The sequence below is a fragment of the Passer domesticus genome, chromosome Z (assembly GCF_036417665.1).
Source record: "Passer domesticus isolate bPasDom1 chromosome Z, bPasDom1.hap1, whole genome shotgun sequence".
In the NCBI taxonomy this organism is placed as follows: Eukaryota; Metazoa; Chordata; class Aves; order Passeriformes; family Passeridae; genus Passer; species Passer domesticus.
Window position 1 is genome coordinate 43660029 of NC_087512.1, and position 25302 is coordinate 43685330.

The 25302-nt window shown below is 39.3% G+C and overlaps 2 long non-coding RNA genes across 2 annotated transcripts; one reads left to right on the forward strand and one right to left on the reverse strand.

The window, feature by feature from the left end:
• The first annotated feature begins 827 nt into the window (after positions 1–827).
• Positions 828–16709, forward strand: LOC135290944 (uncharacterized). Its single transcript, XR_010353775.1, has 3 exons — positions 828–975; positions 1436–1588; positions 15521–16709. It is a non-coding gene; the product is annotated as an uncharacterized LOC135290944 (long non-coding RNA).
• A 4783-nt stretch (positions 16710–21492) lies between these two features.
• On the reverse strand, positions 21493–24231 carry LOC135289984 (uncharacterized). Its single transcript, XR_010352732.1, has 3 exons — positions 24077–24231; positions 22914–23002; positions 21493–21569 (listed from the first exon to the last, which is right to left on the reverse strand). It is a non-coding gene; the product is annotated as an uncharacterized LOC135289984 (long non-coding RNA).
• Positions 24232–25302: the final 1071 nt, after the last annotated feature.

A 25302-nucleotide genomic window follows, 5' to 3' on the forward strand; every position in this document is an offset into this window, starting at 1 on the left:
AATTAAAATTATTCAGAAGAATACTTATCTCTGAATGAAGCACAAGTAGACAAGCCTATTCTTTCTCCTCAAAAAGCCTCATATTAGTGTGGATAATATATTTTTATGATTACTCCTTAATTGTAGTATAGGAATAATTATAATTCATAGTGGTTTCCTCATTGTCCTGTGACAATAGAAGCATTATATGAAGCATCACATCTTCACAGTCCAGTTCAGGATGTTTCTGGAATTTAGTACCGAGTGATGATTGCTGCAATGACTTAGAAAATGAAGGGGCTAAATTTTGCCCAGCAGGTTTTCCACTGCAAAAACACAAAGATCCATCTGTGAATCCTACATAAGCTTTTGCCATTTTACCTTATCTTAGGAAGTTAAGTAGCCGAACCACTAGTGTGTTATTGAGACCTTTCTAGCTACCAATGCAAAGCACAGCACCATGAGGTCTGCTATGGGGAAATTAACTCCAGCTCTGGAAAATTTAATGTAGAATAGTGGGTAGAAGAAGAAAATACAACTTTGTCCTTGTTTTTGATGGGCAATATTTTCAAGTGTTTTGACAGTTTATTATAAAATAGCGAAGGCTCATCAATCCATTCTTCTTGTATATGCCACAAAAATAGACTTCTTGCAGAGAAGGACATTGTAAGGGTTGTTCTGTGTGTGGAAGTCCTGGTCAGAATAAATTATCATGTCCAATTTGCATAATATAATTGCTGTAATGCTATAATTTGGAAATCTCAAAGGAACTTTATTATCTGTTGTATTTTTTCAGTTTACATGGTTTCCTCTGAACAAAGGTGATGAAAACAGCCAGCAACTTTTAAAATAACTGCATTTTCAGTGTGGTAATGCTGGGAAAGGTTATGTGCCTTATGCATTTATATAGCAATGACCTGCACTTTCTCATGAAGGGTACCTCATGAGGGTTTCATTCACTTTTCTCATCAAGTTCTGCAGATTCTGATTGAAAGGGTAAGTAGAATCCTGCTTTCTTGTAATCTTGAAATTAAAAAGCGAGGAAAGATGTTTTGCAGTATTGTGTGAAATTTCACATTTTCTATAACTTGACTCTTGAGGCACTATGTTGACTAGCTCATCAAAGAGATTTTCTTCTGTCTGTGTCCTTACTTTGAAGTTACTCGTTCACCATCGAATTTTAATGCAAAATGCAACTGAAGTTCAATATGAAATCAAAGGGAAAACCAACTTTTCACTGACTTTGTGTATGGAAAAATTTCAGAATCTATGACTTAAGAACAAAGAAAATATTCATCAGTCAGGCACAAAACTGTACTGTCCTGGTTTTCTCATACCACTCCCAACCCAGTATTCCCAACAGTCTTCCCACTCTTTTTGGGGCACACTCTGTTGCCAAACTAAATTAGGATTTGTTTCTACTCTTTTTCTCACTGTTCTCTGTATTGTCTTGCAGCGCATCCCTGTGCTTATTGACCACATTTACTGCACAACTGGGGAGCACAGAGTCTGATACCCATTCCCATAAGTATGGTCATATCAAGGAGAGATGCTGAATCAACCACTCTACCAAACATGAGAAAAACCCACCCCCAGTATCAGTGAGTGTGTAAGTAACAAGAGCTGGAAGGCAGTTATAAATATCCCCCCCCATCCCTCTCTTTCAGGTAAGATGTGTGATTTTGAAGCCTGGGAGCCTCTGAGCTGGAGTTGAACTTAAAGAAAAAAACGTACTAATTATTCCCCATCTGGACTATTTTTAAAATAGTCTTCCTTTAAAATTATCTACTTAGAGTGTTTTCATATGGGTTATCTTCACATGTTTCCAAAGAAGATGTTATAGTTCATTAGAATGTGATCTTGAGAAATGCAGCAGAAAAATATGAAAGGGTTTGAGTGTCTGAAATAGCATTGGTTCAAGAAAGAAAGTTCTGACTGCAGCTGTTAATGATTTTTCAAGGCAGTGATATTCCCTCTGTGACCAGAAATTCAGTAATGTCCTAGAAACAGCTCTCAAGACTTTCTACAAAATAACTGTACAATCCTGAGGTTTCTGGCAAGATTTATCATCAAAAGCATGTCTAGGACTCTCTTGGTAGCCACTGGAATAGACCTGCTGCTGGTATTTGTGAACTTGTGCTCCTTGAAATTTATGCTGCTAGCAACACAATAGTGTACTGTGATTATGATGATACATAAGTAGGAATAACTTGCTTTTATGGATTTGCAGTGAAGTAGCTGATCAGGCCAGCATGTGTTTTAGTTTTGAATGATTTGGAATGCAGAGCTGTCTCAGAGATCTCTCTTCAATGCAAGATCATGAAAGTATAAAAAAAGAAATATACTTTACTGCTGCAAATAGCTTTGAATCAGTATCTGCTTCCTATAAACTGAATACAACAGATTTATTTTTCCTGAAAAGGACTTTAGGAGAAGTCCAAAAAGTGTCAGATTTTTAAGTAGTGAACAAATTGCAGGCAACTACAAGAAGGAAAGGCCTTGAGAGAGGGCAAAGAAAGACAGTGGCTGATGTAACACAGCAGCCAGAACAGCAGAGGAAGGAAGAATTTGGAAGAATATGGAAGAATATCCTGTACGTGGCAGTTGTGACAGTACTCTTGCATAATGGAATGTTGGTTTATTTGGATGACAGATGAAGCAACATCACCATTAAAGAAGATCCTGCACCGTATGAAACTAAACTTTCAGAAAGATAACTCTGCCTTTTGAATTGCTACAAAACTGAAATAGGATTATGTTTCTGCAGCATCTTTATGAAGCTAAAATTTCTTCTTTCCACTGCTGTTACTGAAGAAAAACTTATGTGCTGACCAGAGTTTCCTGGTTTTGATGAATGGAACTCCAGCATGCTTCCCTGTTAACTAGAAGGGGGATATCAGTGTTGCTGTCTCCTGTGGGATATTCTTCTCTGGAGGACTAATTTGATCACTTCCCTTTTCACTGTCTAGCTGCCAAATGCCCCCAGAACTTAACAGTAGTTATATACTTTCCTAATACTATTTTCCTACATAGAGGACTTGCAGTTGCTGGAGTACTGTTTGGACACAGGGATTGTTCATCTATGAAAAAGAAGGCAAGCAAGTCACCAAGGAATCATTCCATTAAGAACTGCTTCTCTTCACTAACACAAGGAACCTTAAACTAATTAATTGATTGTCCCCTCCAGTAGGCCATGAATGCAATTACTTCAGACAGTTTGACTAGGAAAATGGGCACAAAGAGGTGCAGGGTTTTTTTAGGTGTAGCTTTGCTGTTCCTATATAGCGAAACCTGAATGGAGTATGATTTCTGAGGTGCTGTGGTAGTTCTTGATTCCATCCAATATTTGGTAGTAGGGAGGTTTTAAAATCACAATTGCACTTTTTTCCCATCTTTCTATATCTTTAACAGTGAAGCTATAGAGAGCATCCCAATTTCAGTCCCTCCCCTTCATGCAACAATCAATATGAGTAAACTGCAGCTGTAATCTATGCAGTCTGTATTGAAGACTATAAAAGCTTACAGTTATAAAATGGAATTTTACAGAACCTCTAGGCAAATAGTGACTTAATGGAAAACCTGCCTTCTGTCACAGAAGAACAAAACCTCTGACACACCTACAAAATGTTTAATGAATATAGTTAAAAAGATTGGTTGCTTAAAGTGTTCACAGACAGCTGTTAAGTAGTTAGATTGTTTTGGCATTATTATTAATGACGTGAGTAACTGCACATCAAATGATTTGAAAGAAATCCAGGAAAAAAAATGAGGACTTGCTTATACCTTGATGTTCTGCCACAGGAGCAGGCATGCAATTTACAAAAATCCCTCCAGATGGCTCTTGCAGCAGGTTGGACTAATTTGCTGTCGCGAGTGTGTGGAATGCTGCCTGATGGTGATGAGATCAACTCAGACTGAGTGACCTAAGCCGTGCTCAGGTACTGAAGTAAACGCATGGCAGGGCTTGCAAACTTTTGTAGCTTAGTACTGCAAAAGGACATGAAAGCAGAGTTTCTATCAGTAGTTAACCAGTGCTTCAGATACTGTGGTGCCTTTGATCTGATCCAATAAAAAAACCAGCCAATTTACCACTGTTGGATAAATTTTTTATCCCAGTAGTTTTCAAAGACCTTTTTGTGGACAGAACATCCCCATTTTTTTTTTCTTTTTGCAAAACTTGTATTAATCTCTGTGCAGTTGTAAATCAGCAAGTAATTTGTTTGGGAAATTGTACTAATCCTTCTTGATTTTTGCCATCTTTTGATAGTATTTATTTTTAGGATTTTCCTGAAATGTTTTGGGGAGATATGATTTTTTCCTTGGGCAGAGTTTGTGTTAATCTTCTAAAGTGTTTTGGAATTGAAAAAGTATCAGTGGAGATAAAAGAATTATGTAATGATAATAGCAGTATGGGGAAAGAATTTAATAGGATAAGAAGTAGCAGGTTTGGGGTTTTTTTGTTATTTCTAAAGTTTTGTATTAAAAACTTAATGCTGTGCAGAGAGAATGCCCGTGTAAGCCCTAACAGAAATGTCTGCCCATGTGCGTTCCTGCTGGTGTTAAGTCCTCTGACAGCTACCATGTGCAAATTTTGCACAGCTTGTAATTATCGGTGCAGCTGGAGTAGCTTTGTGTAGGTCTGAATCTTGATCTTAGGCAGAATGTTCCTTTCAGGTTTATGGATAATGTGATCATGAGCATGTTTGCCTTGGCAAAGTATTCCTTCTGCTATGGGAATACATTACACTAACAAAACAAACTACTGTTATAAGAGTTGAGGGGCTTTTGGTAAAGAGAAAATATCTTTTAAGGCTTTCAAAAGGTACTGTAAATCTATGTACCTTTGAAACATGTTGTGATGAAAGAGGTTCTTAAAAGATATTTATTTGGGAATGCAAAGGTGTTGGCAGTTTTTAACTGACCCTTGCTGTTTTAATTTTTCTCTAAATCTGACAGATACGTGCTGAGGCACTGCTGCATCAAATTTCAAACCAGTCTCAGTTTAGGTTTCGTCTGACAAATAGTCACATTAATATCATAAAAGCCTGAATATTTCATGGAACCTGCTGGGGCTGCAGACATTGCTCGCATGAGTCACCTTGTACTGATTCACTTTTCTCTGCTGGACATTTACTTACTGAATATGAACAGCATTAATACCTGCACAAGAGGGCAGCTGGTTTGAAAAATTAAAATGGCATTAAGTGGCAGAGGGAGGGTAGAAATACTATTGCCTTTTGTCTTTCTCTCCTCTACAAGCAGCACTCAGGGCTTGCTCCCTTGATGGGCTGCAGCCATATATTTGTCCTATTCTCTCTTCTATTCCACTTTGATCTTTCTGGACTGTTTACAGGCTTCTCAGCAATGTCAATGTGAATCTGGCCAAACCAAGAATGAAGACCAAACAACAAAAAAGCTGTATCAAAACAAGAATCTGCGACAAATATCCAGCTGAGAGTTCAGAAACCAGGCTTCTTGCTTCTGGTGCTGCTGAGGATGATGTAAAAGGCACCTTTTCTTCTGAGAGAGACTGTGGTCTCATCCACCTTGATCTTTCTCATGAATGTAGAGGTGGCAGCAGCAGTTCTACCCAAGTCCTCTGTATTTAGCTGTGCAGATAGGAGGCAGAGAATTAGGTTAAGTGCAGCATATGTTTTCTGGTTGTGCCTGGTAAGACAAAGATCCAGGTGGCTGGAATAGGCAAAGAAGTAGTTATTACAGAGGCGCATTGAAGCAGTCTGTAAGTTTTAATTTGCTTGTGCCTGAGTGTATTTTGAAGCTCTGTTGCAGTTTACCAAATATAAAAATAGGCTCCTTCAAAATAATATTTATTTTGTGACTCCAGGTCAAGTAGTTCATTTAGGACACTTTTGAAAGTTAATATAACATTGTTGATGTACTGCATAATAAAGGAATAATGTAACTATGTGGAAGGTGGATTTACTTATGGATAATGAGGAGGAACACAGTCTCAAAAACAACCTCTCCCTCAGCCAAAAATGGGAGCTTATGAGGTTCTTTTTATTTCATAGGGTGGGTGTATTAGAGTGTTGGGAAAAGACAAAATACTTGTTTATCCTCATTTCTCTCTAGGTACCATTGAAAAATTAACATTTAGTAGAAAGTGACAGTAAGATATTGCTAAGGCCATCCTTGCAATGAAAAGCTGTCGAGGATTTCTAACTCACACTGTTGCCAGCTCCATGTTTGTGGTCAGACTAGGAAATCCCAATTACCTTCAAAGTAATTTTTCTTAGTGAGAAAATTTGTATTCAGTTCTTGAGCTATTAAACTGATGATGTAAAGGTTTGAGAGTCACAGTTGCATTAAGACCTTGTTATATTACTTAAAAACCAAAGTCAGTATAACTAATTGATTATCTATATTTAAGTACATAAAGGAGAGAAAAAGGCAGGCATGTCTGTCATTATAGGTTTGGGGTTTTTTTTCCATTTTGGCCTTCTTTTTGCATTTCATCCCATCCCAAGTCCTCCTAATTTTCAGCATTTTTAGATTATAACTAGTTCTGTTCTACCTAACTGGAGGGTTTTCTGGTTATCTGATATTAGAATATTCTTTGATCATCCTCTCACACCTTTCTTAAATAATGTGCTTTAATAAGGTTTTTTCACATGGAGACATTTTGCAGAACCCTTTTAATGTGTTGATATGGACATGCTGGTGGTTTTGAATATCTTTATATGTATTTGTGAGTGTTTATGTGGCTTTTGCCACTATCTGGAGCCAGCAACTTGAGCCATTGTTAGAGTTTCAGATAAACCTCCTTAGCTGCAGTGCCTAAGGCATGCAGCTCTGAGTGGGTTAGTTACAGTTCCTGACCGGCTCCAGCAGAGAGGAATGACCCATAAGTCAGCTCTGGAACAGCATGCTGGCTTTGCTCCTGTTCCTATGACTCTGTGGAGCAGCAGGCTGGTGTTGCTCGGAGGCTCTTGGGATGCTACCAGCAGGTGGGGCTGCCAGCTGAAGCTGCTGATCTGGCACACCACCTAACATCCATCCTGTGCTCTTACATCAACTGCTTCACATTCAGCTTGCACCAGTTTCACAGCTGGATATCTAAACTAGCTGCAGAACACTGCAGTCTTGTTTCCTCATTTTGCTTTAAATAGCATGTGCTGTTAGCACCTTGGGGAATACTAGATAGAGACATCAATGTTTTCTAAGAGTGTTTCTCAAGACTTGCCCTTGGCTTCTTCCTATGACTCTTATCTACTGTAAGATGTTGAGGCACTGATTGCACACTTGCAGTGTGATTGCTTTAGGTCCTAACATCCTTTTGAAGAATGAAAGAATACCTCATCTGCTTTCTGAATAAGCATTTTACTATTAGTACTGAAAAAAATACTTTCCTTGTAGCTCAAATTCTGTTGTCCAGTGAGAAGACAACTTCACTGTATTAACAGCAACATTTTTTCAGCTTAAGTCTCCCCATTTTGTTATACAATGTACACCAAGAAAATTATGCTCATTTCAGATCTATTGAGAATACCATTTGAAAGAATCATAGAAGTTGTAACCACGATGCTCCAAAGTGTAATACTTACTCTTTGTAAGGTAGTCTTCATCTAATGAGCAAAACTTTTACCTCTAGAATTATTCAAAGAAAAAAGTGCATGGATCTGAGCCTCTAATGTTTTCAGTCATTGTCATTTAAAAGGTTACATACACCCTTGAGAGTTCTCAAGCTAGAGATAATCTCTGTTCCTCTGTTCCAATTTATATTTCCTTGCATTTGATGGTGGTGATGTGTATGTTACAATACACAGCAGCAAAATAATTTGGTGTATAGCTTATCCAGTTTTTGCATTTTCTTGCCATTTAGGCAGGACAAGTCACACCTTAAGTATGCTTTCTTTTAGTTAATACATCCTGAATTTTTTTTTACTCCTTCCAGATTACAGTTTAGGTAAATTATAGACAAGAATGTAAATAAAATTAGTGTTATAATTTATATGTCCCTATTCCTAATATAAGTTTTTACATGACAGCAGGTGAAAAAAACATGAGTGGGAATGTTTTCAGAATTCCCAAACAGGGCTAATCTGGCTGTATATTAGAATCTCAAAATCATAGAATGGTTTGGATTGGAAGGTACCTTAAAAATAATCTCATTCCAATGCTCAAAATACCATCCAACCTGGCTTCGAACCCTTTCAAGAATGGGGTATTCACAAGATCTCTCAGCAATATGTTCCAATGTCTTACCAACATCACAGTAAACAATTTCTTCATAACACCTAATCTAAAACCTGTCCTCTGTCAGTTTAAAGCCATTCCACCTGGTCCTGTCATTACATGCCATTGTATAAAGCCCCTCTCTGGCTCTTTTGTAGGTCTCCTTTGGATTCTTCAATGCTGCTATGAGATCTTCCCAGGCCCTTCTCTTCCCAGGTGGAACAACCCCAAGTGTCTCAGCCTGTGTTCATAGGAGAGGTGCTGATCTCTGATCATCTTTGTGGCCTCCTGTGGACTCACTCCAACATGGTCACATCCTTCTTATGCTGGGGGCCCCAGAGCTGGATGCAGTTCTCCAAGTGGATCTCATGAAAGAGGAGTAGAGATGGAGAATCACATTCTCTGACCTGCTGGTCACATGTCTTTTCAATACCCCTAAGTCCTTCCCCTCAGCGCCACTCTCAATTTGTGCTCCACCAATGGTATTTGTGTTTGGAATTACCCTGACCCAGGTACAGGACCTTGCACTTGGCCTTGTTGAACTTCATGACATTCACACAACCCCACATTTCCAGCCTGTGCAGGTGCCTTTGGATGGCATCCCCACCACACTGCCTGGTGTCATCAGCAAACTCGCTGAGGGTGCCTTCGATCCTGCTGTACCTGCCTCTGTTAAAACAGTGCTGGTCTCAGTGTGAAGCCTGGGGACAGCACTCACCACTGGTCTCCTCTTGCACATTGAGGTGTTTGTGCATGACCTTCCAGCCAATTCCTTATTCACTGAGAGTTCAATCTCTCAAATCCTTTTTAGAGTCAAGGATGTTGGGTGGATCAGTGTCAAATGCAAAGGTCAGTCAGTCTTCCCTTGTCCACCAATGCTATAACCCTGTCATAGAAAGCCACAAAATTTGTCAGGTACAATTTGTCCTTAGTGAAGCTGTGTTAACTGCCACTCCTTATTTCCATAGGCCTTAGCATAGTTTCTAGGAGGGTTTGCACCTTGATCTTGCTTGGCACAGAAGTGAGCCTGGCTGGCCTGTAGTTACTTAGGTCTTTTTGTTCCCTTTTTAAAAATGAGGGTTTATGTTTTTTCTTTTCCATTCTGTGATATCCTCACCAGACTGTCACTACTTCACAAATATGATGATGGTGGCTTAGCCACTTCTGGCAGTTCCATCAGGATTTATGAATTCTTCTTATCATGTCCCAGGGACTTTTGTGCCTTCAGACCTCTTAGATGAGGTTTTGAATCAGATCTGCTCTCTTCATTCACCCAGTCCCAGCTTTGCCTCCTGCAGCTTGGTGTGACAAGATGTGTGGACCAGGCACATCTCAGACATTCTGACTGTTGTGAAAGAAAAGTTGTGATTGGAAGAAAGATTCTGTGGAGGTGGGACAGCTCTGTTCTAAGCCAACCTCCCTTTCCACCTGGGGATGCCCATCCTGACTCACCTCCTAGAGGTCTGGATGCTCATGGGTGAATGAACGGGCACAAAAAATTTAGTTTGCATAAGAGACATACAGCAGGCTAACTATAAAAATTTGGTCCTGCCTGCACTCCTTTTCCCTCTTTTTCTATTTGTCTAGCTATCCTAGATCCAGACTATCTGTGCAGCATGATCAACATGGAACTACAGACAGGTAAACTTCTTTCTTCTCTTTCTCTCTCTTATGTCTTTATTCCTCTCCTAACTTGCTTTGTCTGGGCAAAGTGCACCTATCATGTTCTACCCCTTACTCTGTATTGGAGTTTGTTGCAGGAATTGGAATCTTTTGGAAATGTGTTGTAAAAGTAAAGGGCTTGTTAACCAGCACTTTTGAGACTAAATAGAGGACTACTTGCCAGAGTTAAGATGACTGCATAGTAAAAGCATAAGAGTTCTCTATCACGTGGACTGGTGTCTTGAACAGCCTGATGAGAATTTATAGCAAACATCACCTTCCTTACTGATGGGTCATGACACAGAGTACTTGCCAATACTGAGGAAAAAAAAGTCTGAGTACGGCAGTCTTATCCAAATCCTGGATACCCAGGTGTCCCATTTTCCTCTGGAGAAGTCCACATTTCCCCTGGTCTTCCTTTTATCATGGATTTATCTGTAGAAGGTTTTCTTGTTGCCTTTGATGTCTGTGGCCAGATTTAATTAAGCTGATCCCTGGCTCCTCAGACAATCTCTCTGTACTCCTCCTAGGCTACACAGAGGCTTCCACCCTCTGTGTCCTTCCTTTTTGCATTTGAGATTTTCCAGGATCTTCTTCATCTATCCAGGCCTCCCAGAGTTTTTGACTGGCTTTCTGTTTTCAGATGCATTACTCTTGATCTTGGAGGAGGTGGTCCTTGAATATTAACTGTCTTTCTTAGGCCCCTGTTCTCTCTAGGAGAAGAGAATTATCCCATGGTATTATATCAAGCAGATCCCTGAAGAGGCCAATATCTGCTTTCCTGAGCTCAAGGGCAGTGAACTTGTTGTGTGCCCTCCTTGCTGTCCTAGGTGTCTTGAATTCCACAGGTAAATGGTTGCTGCAGCCAAGGCTGTATCGGGCTTTACGTACCCCACCAGCCCCTCCTTGTTGGTGGGAACAAGGTCCAGCATAGCATCTCTCCTTGTTGGCTCCTCTATCACTTGGAGATGGGAATTATCATCAGTGCATTCCAGGGACTTCCTGGTTTACTTATGCCCTGCTGCATTTTCCCTCCACCAGCTATTGGGGTGTTGGAAGTTCCCCATGAGGACCAGGGCTTGTGAATGTCTAGTTGCTCTTATGTATCTACAGAGGTTCTCATCTGCTTGTTCTTCCTGCATAATTCTCTGTAATTGCAAGCTGTATGGAAATTTCTGTTAGGCAAGTTAGTTACCAGCTGCCTCCAAAGATGTAAAAGAGAATAGGAAAACAGCCAACCATGCCCTCCTCCAACACTGCTTTAGAAAGGAGTTGTGATCTGCAAAGTAAGTATCTAAGGTAACAGAGTCCTTCAGGACTGCAGATAAAACCTGTGGTAGCACTTTGGGATCATAATTATTATCTCCATGTCTAAGGAGAGTCCTAGACATTTATGGGGAGGTAGATAGGAATAAGTCCTTGGTATGGATCAGCTCTTGCATAAACAGATATTTTCAATTGTGTTTACTATTTGGTGTGTTATGAATATGGTGTAAGAAGATTTTGTGTGTAATGTAATAGTTGGTGTGAGGTGGGCTTAGGAAAGCAATGAATGTGAGAGGAGATTAAATAATTCCTTGCTTACACACGGCCTAGAGAAGTGAAAATAGATTTACATTTAAACTATAGCCTAAATGTCAGATGTGGGGGAGTAGTTTTTGCAGAACTTTTTCCTGGTGTATTAAGTAGAGATTTGAAGTTCATGCCAAAAAGGAATTATGGCTTCATCGTGGGATACAGACATATATTAGAGGTAAAGTAAAAGTGGATATTGCTTTTGGCACTTGAGGTGAATTTGTGTAAAGAACAATTTATTGTGAAGAGCTGTGCTCTGCTGGGATGTTGGTTATGTCTTGAATACTTTGTTTCTCCAAAATATGTTTGTTTTATCTGCTCGGTCTCAATAAGCTTTTGTCAGTAAATAATTGTGTATATATATGTATTTTCAAGTTAATCTTAACAACAGAAAACCTTAGTCTTACTGTTTTCCTAACCAGACTGAGTGCTGATAATGAGTCAAGTACAAAACCATAATTCATTTTTGTTTTATAAAATTTAGATTGTTCTAGAAAAATGCTCTAAGTATAGCTTCTAAATTTAGTAGGTTTTTTTTCTGTAATAAAACACAAGATAGAGCTGCAGGGAGATATCCAAGCCAAGAGGTCATAGGAAGCCTTCTACCAGATTAGGCACTATCCTGTGAATTTTCACTCGTTGTGTAATTTTATGAACATACAGAATAAAATTGCTTCTGTGTGTGAAAAACTTAAGACAGTGAAGAACCTCTTAAACTATGATGATTTAATAAAATTATACCTACAGCACAACTTGAAATGGGTGACACTTATAATTCATGGAGGATCACTCAGAAATATACTATCATTTCAAAACAGAAAAATAGAGAAAAAATAATGCTAGATGTGGCTCTTGTCTGCTAGAAAAATCCATGTACTTTTTTTGCCCCTCTCATATCAACATGAACTGCCTTTAATTCCTCAAGTCTGCATGATCCTAGAAACATCTCTGCATCTTACCTAACATTGACAAGAAATTATTTTCTGAGCTTCTTAATATTTCCTCTCAGCTGGAGGACAGAACTCTCTTTTGATGCTTTCAGAACAATTCAGAGATACAGAAGTGCATCCTGTCTCTTCCATGCTGACCACCAACCCTTACAAAATACTCTTTTCAATTTAGTTTTTTCATGTTTTTTAGCCCTGTACTGAATTAGGCATAAAACTTAAAGGAAGGTTTCAAGTTGAATCTAATTATTAGTAAGGAAAAGCTGACCCTGGTTTTGGACTTGCAGAAATGTTGAAAAATGTGCACCTAACATTTTTAAAAGTTTTGGGACTAATTATCATCTCTGTATCCTTGCATTTTTCTGTAAAAGGATTTTGCTTTTGAAAGGAATAGCGCTTAACTTTTAGAGAGAAGAATGTGTGAAAAGTCCTGCTTGGACAGGGAAGCCTTTTAGATACACTTTCACACATATTTTCTGTGATAAAAGTGACTTTGTAACCTTAAGGAAAGCAGATAATCAGGATCCATTATGCATTGTGAAAGAAAATACTCGTTCACCTGTGAAAATAACTCTGAGCTATTCAACTGGATGAAAATAGTGTATTTTTATATTTGTTTACCATGACACTTTAAAGCTAGACTTAGAAAAAGGAAGAGAAGTTCTGATCTAGTTGAACATTTGCTGTTGCTTGTGGGTTTCCAGTCTGATGCTATTTTGTGTAAGGGTTTGGTAATGCAGGATCTATCCTGCCACTTTCTTTCTCCTCAGCTTCCTACTTTTTTCCCTGTCACCTGGTTTGAGCGTGCTGTGAGTTCTATCCTTTACAGAGGAAAGAAGTATAAAACAGTAAAATGCAGAGTCACTGATGTTGGAAGGCACCTCTGGACATTGTCTATGACAATCCTCCAGCAAGAGGAAAAGGTCAACTGTGGCAGGTTGCCCCAGCCATCTCTAGCTGAGTACGGGGTATCATCAAGGATGGAGATTCCACAACATTTCTGGGCAACCTGTTACAGTGTTTGATCACCTCTATAATAAAAAAGGGGGGGTTTATTACACCTATTGGGAATTTCCTGTGTTTTGGATTGTTCTCATTGCTCATCATCTTGTCACAGAACACTGCTTAGAAGATTTTGGCTTTATCATCTCTACATCCTTCTAGCAAGTATTTTTACAAATGCACGAGATCTTTCTGAGCTTTGTCTTCACCATGCTATAGAAGACCCAGCTCCTTCAGCCTGGTGTTCTGTGAAAGATACCCCAGTCTTTTGAGGTTTTTATGGTCCTGCAATGGTCTCTCTCTAGCATTTCCATGTCTCTTGTACTGGAGTGCCCAGATCTCCACCCAGAATTACAGAAGTATCTTAATAGCTTTGTGAAAAGAGGAGGGACAATTTTCTTGACCTGCTGGCAAATCTTTTCGTAGTGCAGCCCAGGAGATTGCTGCCCATCTTTGCCATGAAGATGCACAGCATTGCTCATTTTCAGCTTGTTCTCTAGGACTGAGATCCTTCTTCACAAAGCTACTTTCCAGCTGGCCAGCCCCCAGCACATACTGTGTCTGCAGTTATTTCTTCTCAGGGACAGGACCTTAAATTTCCTTTTGCTGCATTTCATGAGGTTTACCCTTTTCTCCAGCTTGTAAAGTCCCTCTGAATAGCAACACTCAGGAATATTAATTATTTCTTGTAGTTTTCTATCCCCTGAAAACTCTCTGAGAGTGCATTCAGTCCTGTCATTAATGATGACTTTAAGCAGTGTTGATCCCAGAATCAGTGCTGGGAGTACACTGTAGACAGCTGCCCTTCAGCTGCTTTTTGTGACAATTTATCACAGTTCTCTGAGCCTGTCAGTGTCAGTTTTCACCTCGTTTTCCATTTACTTTCTCTGTATTTCATCAGTTTGTCTGGGAAGGTGTGATGTGAGACACTGTGGAATGCTCTGTTAAGATAAAGCAACCTCTCTCATTCTCCTCTCTCTCCATGCACCTCAGGATGCTCATGTCATCATAAAAGGCCATAAGGCTGTTCACTAATGATTCACCTTCATTAATCCATGCTGACTGCTCCAAATAACCTTCTTGTCCTTTATATATTTGGTCTGTCCAGTCCATCATCTTCCCAGGAGAAGCAGCAAAGGTGATCAGCATGTAGTTCTCCAGATCCTCTTTCTTCCTCTTCTAGTAAATAGGAATGATAATAGCTTTCTTTCTTTCAGTGCTTAGGAACACGCTATCTAATTGCTGTGATGACTGAAGGAATGACATTGTCCAGTTCCCTCAGTGCCACTTGGTCCTTGCTGTCAGTTGCCATGGACTTGTGTATGTCTAGGTTGTTGAAATGTTCCCTGTCCTAGTCATCCCCTCAAAGTTTTACATTTTTCTGTGCTGCACTTTACTGTTGGTGTCCTCACAACCTTCAGACTGACTGATTTCCACAAGGTAGTAAAACCAGCTTATTCCAGTGCTAGGAAAATTTTATCTGGGGTACTTCACTGGCCATGGTATGAGGGCTATCTGTATATCTCACAATGAAACTAGGAACACATATGTTCCTTCTCCATAGTGTAAGAGCCTTAAAAATCATATTTTCCTTAAAGACCACTGAAGGGTTTTGCCCACTATGGCAAGCTGCATAAAGAATCTGTGAAACTCAACGCTGCCCAAATATGCTTTCTGGCTTCTGGGAACTTGATATAAGATAAATTGTCCAATTATCTCAGGTTTAAGGAGAAGTAAACACAACTAGAGGAGAAAAATGTATTCACAAGGAAAACCGGCTCAGCAGCTCTGCTAAAAATCATCTCTTGCTGGGCCCGGCAGGGGGAAACCATAGCCCACTGGCCCATTTTCTGAGGCCAAGGTTGCACACTAGAGTTGGGGTATTTTTTTGTGTCGTCCACTATGGGGAAAATGCAACTGTACTGGGTTTGTCTCTAGGGCAGAAAATTTATTTTGGTGTTGCTGCTGTTTGTAAGTGGAAAAAAGGTACTTAGAGAAGCAGTGGAAAATGATCTTGGAGGTATGCCTAGGAGATTTACGTGTTAAGAAAAAGTATTTTATGGGATCTCAATTTTTAGAAAAAATATTCCCAGTGGCATCCTTTATATGACTAACTGTGTTGACTGTTTCCCTGGAGTAAATCAGTATTTTCACCACAGGTGAGAAATCTGGCACTGAGTTGACCACCCAGAGATTGCAAGGAGACTGCATTGGCAAGGGGACCACCCAAATACTGACATTCCACTGTCCTCAAATCAGCAGCAAGAAACGTCTGTGGCATGCACTCTGAAATACATGCTGGGAATATGAATCTTTCTGGAGAAAGAGAAGGAGCGCAGATTGTAGTTTGTGGAAGAAATCTAGTAAAAATATGTGACCGTTGACTAACATAAAGCATACAACATATTTTAATCCTGTACACATGTGAATGAATGAATGAAATGGAAGCCAGGACAGCACACAAAGATTGTACACCAAAGAGCTGCCAGTTCTTCTGTTTCTAAAGGCACTATGAAAATATGTCAAAATGAGTTTGTTGCAGAATAATCATATAGGCAGAGACTGCTGCTATGGTAGCATTGGCACAGAGCAAAAGGGCCTGCTTCCTGCTATAAGTGCTGCTCATTGGTTTAGAGCTCAGTAAACTTGATTTATTCAAGAATTCATGTTTCCCTGTTCAAACCCCATACCTCTGTGTTTTAGGTGTTTCCATCCTTCGTTATTATGATGTGGATTCTCTTCCCATTGCAGTTATTCTTTTCACCTGTGTATGCAGTAGAAGACTGAAACTGAAAATTTTAAGCCAGACACTGTGGATGAATGAACATAATGAAAATTTGTGACCAAAATTTTGTTATGGGTGCTAAGGAATAGTAGATGCTATGTCTTTTAAGCTTCTAAGTAAATTTAATTTACCCCCAGAAGCAGACTATTTAATAGTATAGTTCTCCTTTGTCTCTGTGTATGCCTTCTTATATTATGTATAAAATGTTACACGTTTACTGTAAGTTTACTGTATTTCTGCTGTTAAAGATTGTCAAATGCTCATGTTGAAATATTTAACGGAGAGATGAATTGGTCTTAAAACCCATACTGAAAAAAAAAACCTACCTGGGACTTAGAAGAGTATAATATTCTGCCATTCATGGACAATTATTTCCTGTATTAGCATCCTACTAAGTGCAGTGACTGTTTTTGGTGTGTTTTTGAGGATTTGGACTTCAAATATTTCCCAGAGAAAAGTCTTCTAGTGTTAAGTGAGGAACACCAGTGCAGTGCCAAAATGGTACAGAATTTCTGCAGGGTGTTTGTGGGAGAACTGTGTGGTATTTTTGCAGTTTTTATTACGACTTGTCCACACCACATGTGGTATAACAAACAATGTGAAGGTAAGTAAACTAATTTTCACAGGTTTATTAAGGTTAACTTTATTTTTTCCTGCATTAGTGTCTTGTCTGCATTAAGAATATTCATAGATAGTTTATATATATATATAAACTATAAAAAACTAAACTATTCAAGGAGTTTGTCCTATGAAATGTCCTAAATTGTCCTGTCTTGGGGCATCATGGATGCTTTTAGGACTTTCTTCCTTTTTCCTCAAGGATATATGCTGATGGAAATCAGCACAGGGCATGTCTAAGTGTTTCTAGGCTGTAGCAGGTGTGGACTGTCTGGACTTAACAAGAGTTTTGACTGTCTGGGAGTGCACTTGAGATGTGCTTCCAGAGCTGTCAGCCTCTGGATTTCACTCCTGTTTAATAACAAATACAGTTACAATTTTTTTGTGCTGTGTTGGACTTACAGGCACATCCACATCCATATGTTTGTGGTCTCATTGCATTTTTCTTCTTTCTGTAAGTCAAGATGAGAACTTGAGTGCCTCTGGAAACTTACATAACATGGGAGAAAAATAGGCATAGCTTTGTATTTGACTGGTCTGTTTTACAACAGAATCTATTCTTAGTTGTAATGCAGTCAGCCAGTGAAATGTTTTGTCTCCAGCACTGACCTAAACAGAAGAATGGAAACCTTTGTTGATTGGTGAAAGACAGTTTGCTCCCTTGATCATTAATACTGAACAAATACCATGCACACTGTGAGAATGGCTGTGAAATAGTAGAATAGGTAGTAGACTGTGAAAAGGTAGAATACTTTTTGGAATTGGATGCAAATTTAGATTATGGACTCCAGTCTTGCATCTCTTGGACCAAATGTCAGTACAGTATATGGAGAACTAGTTGTGTTTGGTTTGCAGAGCCTAGTTTTCTCTCCAGTTTCAGCCTTCTTTGAGATATTAAATTAGGAATTAGCTAATGCACAGTGAAAGTGTCCCTAATTCTGTTTTTCCTTACTAATGTCAGCCCATTACTTTATAAAATCTCTCAGATGTTCAGAAACATGTGGCAATGTCAAATGAAGAAGTACAGCTCCTATACCTTTTTTTTTTGGAATCCTTTTTGGTTTGGGTCTAAGTGATCTTGATAGGTCTTGATAGGTCATTAGACATTGTATGACCTTGCCTGTATACAGTTTGTGAATATAGAACAACATGATAAATACTGCTGAGGAAGCAGACTTCTCTACTCACCTATATGCCATGCACCAGTTCTACTTTTTCTCTTAGTTTGAGAAATAGAACGTCATAAAATTTTTATCTCAATATATATTGTCATTTCTGGTAAAATATTATTGAAATTTTTTGCCTCTTTCCAGTCAGCATACTGAGAACCCAGACAAGTGTGATGCTGTTTTTAATGATCCTAAGATTTACTTCTATTTTTTTCCTTGTGTGAAACTTCTTGTGGGGTTACTTTTGCTACTTTTTCTGAACAAAACACAAAATCATGGTGGGGCTGAGGTTGGAAGGGGCCTCAGGAGGTCATCTGGTTCAACTTCCCTGTTCCAGTAAGGAGACCTAGAGCATGTTGCCCAAGACTGTGTCTCTCAAGGATAGAGATCCTATCATATCTCTGGGCAATCTTTGCTAGAGCTCAGTCACCTTCCCAGTAAAAAAACATTTTCCACTGTTTGAATGGAACCTCCAGTCTTTCAATCTGGGCCTGTTGCCTCTGGTTCTGTCATGTGGAACCACTGGAAAGAGGCTATGTCTTGTTAGTGGCATCCCTTCAGGAGTGTGTACAATATCAGGAGATTCCTCTGAGCCTGGTGCTGAATGGAGGGTAAGGATTACCTGCCCCACAAGCTGCTGGCAGCTCTTCTCTTCATGCAGCGCAGAATTCCATTAGCCTTCTTTGCCACAAGGGCACAATGTTGGCCTGCATTCCAGCAGGACCATGGTGATGTGATGTTACAAACTGGGTCATTTCCGATAGGCTGCTTTCAGATATACCTGTCCATGGGAAGAAGTGATTTGAGTATAAATTTCCTATGGTATTTTAGTCTGCATTGTTTTTCAGCATATGCAGCAGCCTTATTGACTAGCTGAGGTACTGAATGATTGGCATCCTTTGTTCTTGAAATCACCCAGTCTTGCACTGGAGTCCTCTGGTCTCCTGACATCAGGCTGACAATTTATCTCTGCAACAATGAAAGTAGTTATATGGAGATAATGAAAACTCCCACTCTGCTCTCAGCAGAGATTAATCTCAGCTCTGTGAAGAGTTAGATTCAAACCTAAATGGGGCTCAAATTCCTGTCTTGGCTCTAGGACATGTTGTGTTCTTACCAGTTGAAGAACTGTTTGCACACCTGGTGGGTTAATACAATGCTCATTCATCAGAAACCACCAGCCTAAGGAACCACACAATGCTTGTTCTGTAGGATTGTGTTAAACATTAACCAAGACGAAGAATGGGAGAGTAATCAGCCCATTTATTGGTAACAGTGTGAATGAATAATGAAACAAAACTGTATCATAACTTTCTGGTCAACCACTGAAATCTACATAAGCTATCTGATACTTTCCTGTACTGTATATTCTGTATGAGAAATGCCAGATCCTTATGGCAGTTCTACACTAATGGGAATTAGTACTGGGAACATTTTCCATTTCTGTGACTTGCAGCAGATACTTTGGCTCCTCTGGAGACACTTAGGAGAAGAGGGCTCTGAATGTCCTCTAAAAGATCTGCAGGTTGTTCTTTCTGACAGAACAAAATCATAATTTCAAAATTTCTGTTTCTAGCTCTTCAATACAATGTCATAACAAAGCAAGAATTTTACATATTGAAGATGCATTTCTTCTTTGGGATTGTATCTTACACCTTTTTGGCACCCATAATGGATATAAATTTTTTAAATTTTGTCCTGCTATACAAGTAATGGAAAATACTTCACATTTGATTTAAAAAAGAGACAAGTATGTGTAGTTTCCATGAGTTTTGAATCTACTCTATAAAGAGTGAGAGGCATATGATGATCTTTTTATTTTGCTTGTGCAAGGATTTTACCTCCAAATTGCATTTAATAAAAAAAAAAGACTGGAATATTTTTTATATTGCACATATATTTTATATAGATGTCCACAGACTTGATATTTGAAAACTTCACCAGCTGAACAGTATATTCTCATGAAGAGTTACATTCTGTGTCCATGCCTACAGGGCATGAAATTTTGTTTCTTCAAGACTGCATTCATGTATTAAATCTTTTAATATATGTATGTACATAGATACATCAGTTTATAAATATATATGTGTACATAGGTATGTATATAAACATATATATGTAACACTTATTTACTTTTCTTGAACTGTAAAGACAGCAAGCTATAGAATCATAAAGAACCAATTATGGTTATATCAGTGTCTTACTTACTACAGATACAGCACAGAAGGCACAAGAGAATGTTCCTTCATACACCTTCTGTCTAAGCCTCCATTTGCTGATGCATCTCTAACAAAAATTCCGAGATTCATGGCCCCGTATTAGAACTCCCTCTTCTTGATATTGCTTCCATTTCTGTAGGAAGATGAGATCCTTGTTGCTACTGGGTTTTATTTAAGAATGAGCATGCTGGGGAATCAGTGCTGCTTTGTGAAGAAAGCCTTGGTGAATACTGGCTTTTATCTTTGAACTCAGATGGCTCAGCAGGTAGTTGACTGCACCTCCTGCTCACTTTAAATTTTAAGTGCATCTTATCTCCCAAAATGGTTTGTCTTTTCTTTGCAGCAGTTTTTTTACTGAATCCACAGGAGAACAAAATCTTGGATGGAGCTGGAAAATGAGGGCATCTTTTCCTCAGGGTAATGTACATTTGCAGCTTTGTGAAGCACTGTTGCATCTATTCCAACATAGTATTTTCTAATGAAAACGTCCAATGAACAGTCTGAAGCCTATCTTGTTTTTTTTGGTTATTTTTTCCTAGGGACAAACTTCTTTGTTGTGTATGAAGGTATGAAGATTTCAAATGTGCATGAGGATCACAAAGTGCAGCACAGCACTGTTTGGCTATAGTGCCTTGTTCCTGAAAGCAGATAATGTCTTGCAAGTAAAACCTTGTTCCTATTCATGTGTTACCATGGCACTATGCCCAAGATAATAGCTCTTGCATCCTATGGAATAAAATGTGCAACAGCAGCTATCCTGTATTGGCTCTGAGGCCAGTGTGGTTTTCACTTACTGTTGTCTATGCTTGGTGTCATGTAGACATGGCTTAGACAACTCTCTTGGAGCGTTGTCTCTTTTGGAGGCTTCTAGCTAGAACTGGTTTTCTACATATTGAGGAGAAAACAGAAATTTGACATAATATAAGTGCAGTAACCCTGTTTTGGTTTTTTGTTTTTAAATTCTGCTTGTCTATCATGCTATTTTAGTGAGAACACAGTATATTGCAGTCTTTTTTACTAAGCCTTTGTTATGCCTTAAATACAGAATTGTTTTGAATTTAAACACAGAATGTACTCCAGAGTTTATCAGATTCACACAGCTGAGGACTTAGACTGAAATGAAGCAAAATTCTATTTTTAATTTCACTAGAAACCCAAATTCACATCATAGCTTTGAAGGATGAAATCTCATTAACTAATCCTAAAAAACAGAACAACTTTCTGAGTTAATGAGAAACAGTTTTAACAGTTTTCAATGGACTTCTGGAATATTGCAATGTGTAATATCAATGTTTTCTGATACTCAGTGAGTAAGCATTTCTAGTATTTTTATTCTAACACCTTGCCTCCTGTCAGGAGATTCAGTCATGTATATCAAATGCTAAGAAGGCTGGCAATTCTGTAAGCATCAGTATTCCTGCAAGAAGAATGGAAAAACTCATGGCAGAGAAACTCAGTGTTGTGCTCAGGATTTTACTTGCACAGTGTGGAGCTAACAAAATCCTCTGCACTTAACACGAAGTTCTCCAGTATTTCTGCCAGCTTCAAGTGGCAGAAGTTGAATGTTATGTTACTTTCTCTTCAGGAAAGTCATTGATAGAAAATATATTTCTTCAGATGCACTGCTACAGTCTTATTAAAGCAAATGATATTGGGAAATTTGTACTAAATCTATGGAGGGGTTTTTTCTTTGTAGAACTTTGCCAACCCCGTTGATATCCTGTGGCCTACAAGTACCTCCAAATTGAAAGTGGCTCTGTGTGCCTTTTACTCTGTTAATACCAGTAGCTGTCAGTTTCCTTGTCTGTGAGAGGTGAGACTTGAAATCAGGTTGTTACTTGAGCAAGGTTTTCTTAATGTGCACTTTCCTTGCTTGGCAAACTTAAGCAAGCAGACAGCACAGTAGGATGAGATTAAATGCACTTTTTTTTTTTTTTTTTTTTCCCCCTCATTCTTCAGGAATAGTGCTCCCAGGCACTCTTGGAAAGTTGCCAGTTCAGAAATATAAACACTTCTGAAATTTTTCCCAGTCTGAGATTTCTGACATGCTTTTTGTGGCATAGACAAATCAGAAAGAACACCCAAAGTAACTTCTTTGGAGGATGTCACTGGAGAAGGGAAGGCAGAGTCACTCTGAACATCCCAAAGACATGAACATCAGGATATAAAAGAGCTAAAGCTATTAGTACTATGTGTGATTCTGTGGGTACTTAAAACTGCACAAAAGACAGAGAACAGTGGTAATCATTCAAATACGTTTACTACCTCTTTACTATACCTCTTCTGTGCTTTGATGGGCTTTTGCATAATGTTTTTTACCTGTTCAATGTTATCAGCTGATAGTGAAAGCTATCTACTTAACACACATAATTTAGACTGAAAATAAAGTACCTGTAAGGTCTGTTGGGTGTTGTGGTTGTTAAGGGCTTCAAGGCTTAAGGGATGCTGAAAATCTTTCGATTTGTAGCTTTAACATCTATATTCATGCTGATCTGTGAGGTCATCCCAAAGGCCCAGTTCAGTAGAATGTGCCTTATTTAATACCCATACCCTGAATGTTACTCCAGTTACACCCTATGGCACATTGCACATTAATAGGTAAATAGATATTATCTGTCCCCGAGGACCTCAGCAAAGCATGTCTAATGCTTGCTCCAATCAACTTCAATCCTGCTTTTGGCCTCTCTGTGTGGAGCAGGCTGATTTATGCCACAAATTTACCAGCACATTGTAGCAATAGTGGGGAGATGTGGGAACCTACCCCAGTACTCCCACAGAAGAAGTGCTTGTTTGGAGGTCAGCTGAACCTGACATGCCTGAGGAAGATGGTTTAAGGCTACTGCACTGGAACTGTAAGAATAAGAACATTGGATTTGTGGATCAATGGTGTGGCAGTTTGTATTGGCCCCAGAGCACCTTGTCAAGAGGCAAAAAACATATGCAAGTGATACACACCTAACCTATGCCAAAATAATATTTTGTTCCTCATTTACATGACAGAATTAAATTTTATTTGCAGGGATTGTGAGCAAAGATGATACTCTAGAGTATTGCCATCATGTAGAAATCACAATGGGCAGAAAAGAGTGTCTCCTGTCTTAGTATGTAGTCCAGTTCAGGCCCTAAAACAATCATCTGCAGGCTATCTGTCCAGGCAGTTGCTCTTCCTGGGTGATACAGAGCAGACCCAATGGGCACAGGAGTGCTTTTAACATCATGAGTCAATCCTTTTCATTTGTGTAGAGCTGAAATAATGTGAGATCTAACTTTTTGAAATGTTTAAATATAGATGCAATAGCCACTGGGTTGGTCTTTTCTCACATGTAAGCCTGTGAGCTCTCACTGAGAGTTTTGTCTGACTGTGTTTTCTATACAGTAAATAGTTGAGTATGCCTTGCCATTAAACCAGTGTTGCATTTACCATTGCACTTTGTAAACTCACAGCTTTCTATAAATTAAGTATATTGTTGCATCTCTTTTATGAGTGAAGTGCATCATTCTCTCTGTGACAAGGCCTGTCCTAGATACATTGAGCAATCACCATGTGCATTCAGAACATCCTGATCCAGGAGAGAACATTATCCAAATTATTCTGAAGATAAAGAGAACTTTTGTCTCCTTCCTACAGACAAATTTTTTTTACAGCAGTCTCACTTGACTGCTATGTGAGCATTTTGAGGATGTCCCTGGACAAGGATGAGGGACTTTGCTTCAGCTGCAAATTAGATTAGGAAATCTGGCCCTTTTCCTGGCATGTGGTGGTGATTATGAAATGGATGATAGACATTCTCAATGCAAGGGCAGGCAGTGCCAAGCCTGTGCCTTCTTTCCTCCCTCTGCCTGTTTTCATCTAGAAGGCACAGTGCAAGCCAGCCCTTAGCCCCAAGAAGCCGTCTCAATGACAGTGGCTGCCTGCATACTCACGAGCACTGGCTGTAGACCTTGGATGATGAAGATGGACAAACATCAAGTGAAACTGCAAGCAGAATGTGCCATGTGTGTGAACTTCATGTGTTTGTTCATGAAGTGGATAGGATGGTCTGAGGGGCACTGAAGATATGATGCTGACATCCCATGGACTTATCCTTTTTCTGAACAGTGAAAGAAGAGCTTTATGAGATAAGGGCAGTGGGGGTGTCTCTGCTTCTGTGTGCTCACAGATATAATGCCTGCTCCAGATTTCCTGTGTGTGGTCTATCAGGCGATGTAACAACCTTTGCCCATGATGCTCCCTGTCAAAAGATGTAGCTTGGTGAAGTTAGATTTCATATGTCAAGGTTTTTCCATGCTGCCTTATTTGTTGTCACTGTTCAATAATGAGCTGAAGTGGTAGTGGTCTATATGCACCTCTGGTTCTCAGAGCAACCTGGTTGGAGCACTGTTGTCCCAGGCACCTAGTGAATTCCAGTGCCGTGAAAATGTGAGTGAGGATTTCACTTTGAGAGGCCCCAATGACTGCAGTGGTTTCATGGCACAGACACAGCCATATGGGTTCCAGTGCTAGATAAAGGTCATTTGAGCTCTGACAGCTTCATTTATCTTTTGGAAAACTGTTTTGAGATCACCATATAGTGTAACAGAGAGAATGGGCAAGTGGGTTCATCTCAGCAGTCCCTGCAGTGCAGTTGCTTGAATGTTTATTCCACTGGTAGAAGCAGAAGTGGGCTAAGATTCTGTCTCTAAATGAATAAATGTGAATTTAAAATGCATTTTGGAGCAGTATGTCCTTAAACTATTACTAGTTCACAAGAAAACATGTCACCTCCAGCTGTCAGTGAGTGCCCTGTTAGTTCAGGATTGTGTTTGCCTGGTTTGCCTCTGCCCCTTTACTGGGTGAACTGGTGACCCCATCACCTTGTCTGCTGCCACAGTCCTCTTAAGTGAACAGTGCTCAGCTGCCAGCTCATCACAGAGCAGCTGCAGGCACAGAGAGGATAAGGCAACATCTCTGCCAATCTTTTTTTTTTTTTCCCCCCTCAGATTTACAGCTGGTTTGGGGTACATTTTTATTTTGGTAATTGGAAAATCTAATTAGATATACTGGAGTCCTGATTAAGTGGCTTTTGTGGTTGTGAGATATTTTGAGAACCATATTTTGGACCCATGTTCCATTTGCATGTGCAATTCTTATGACTGTGAATAAGTTCTGT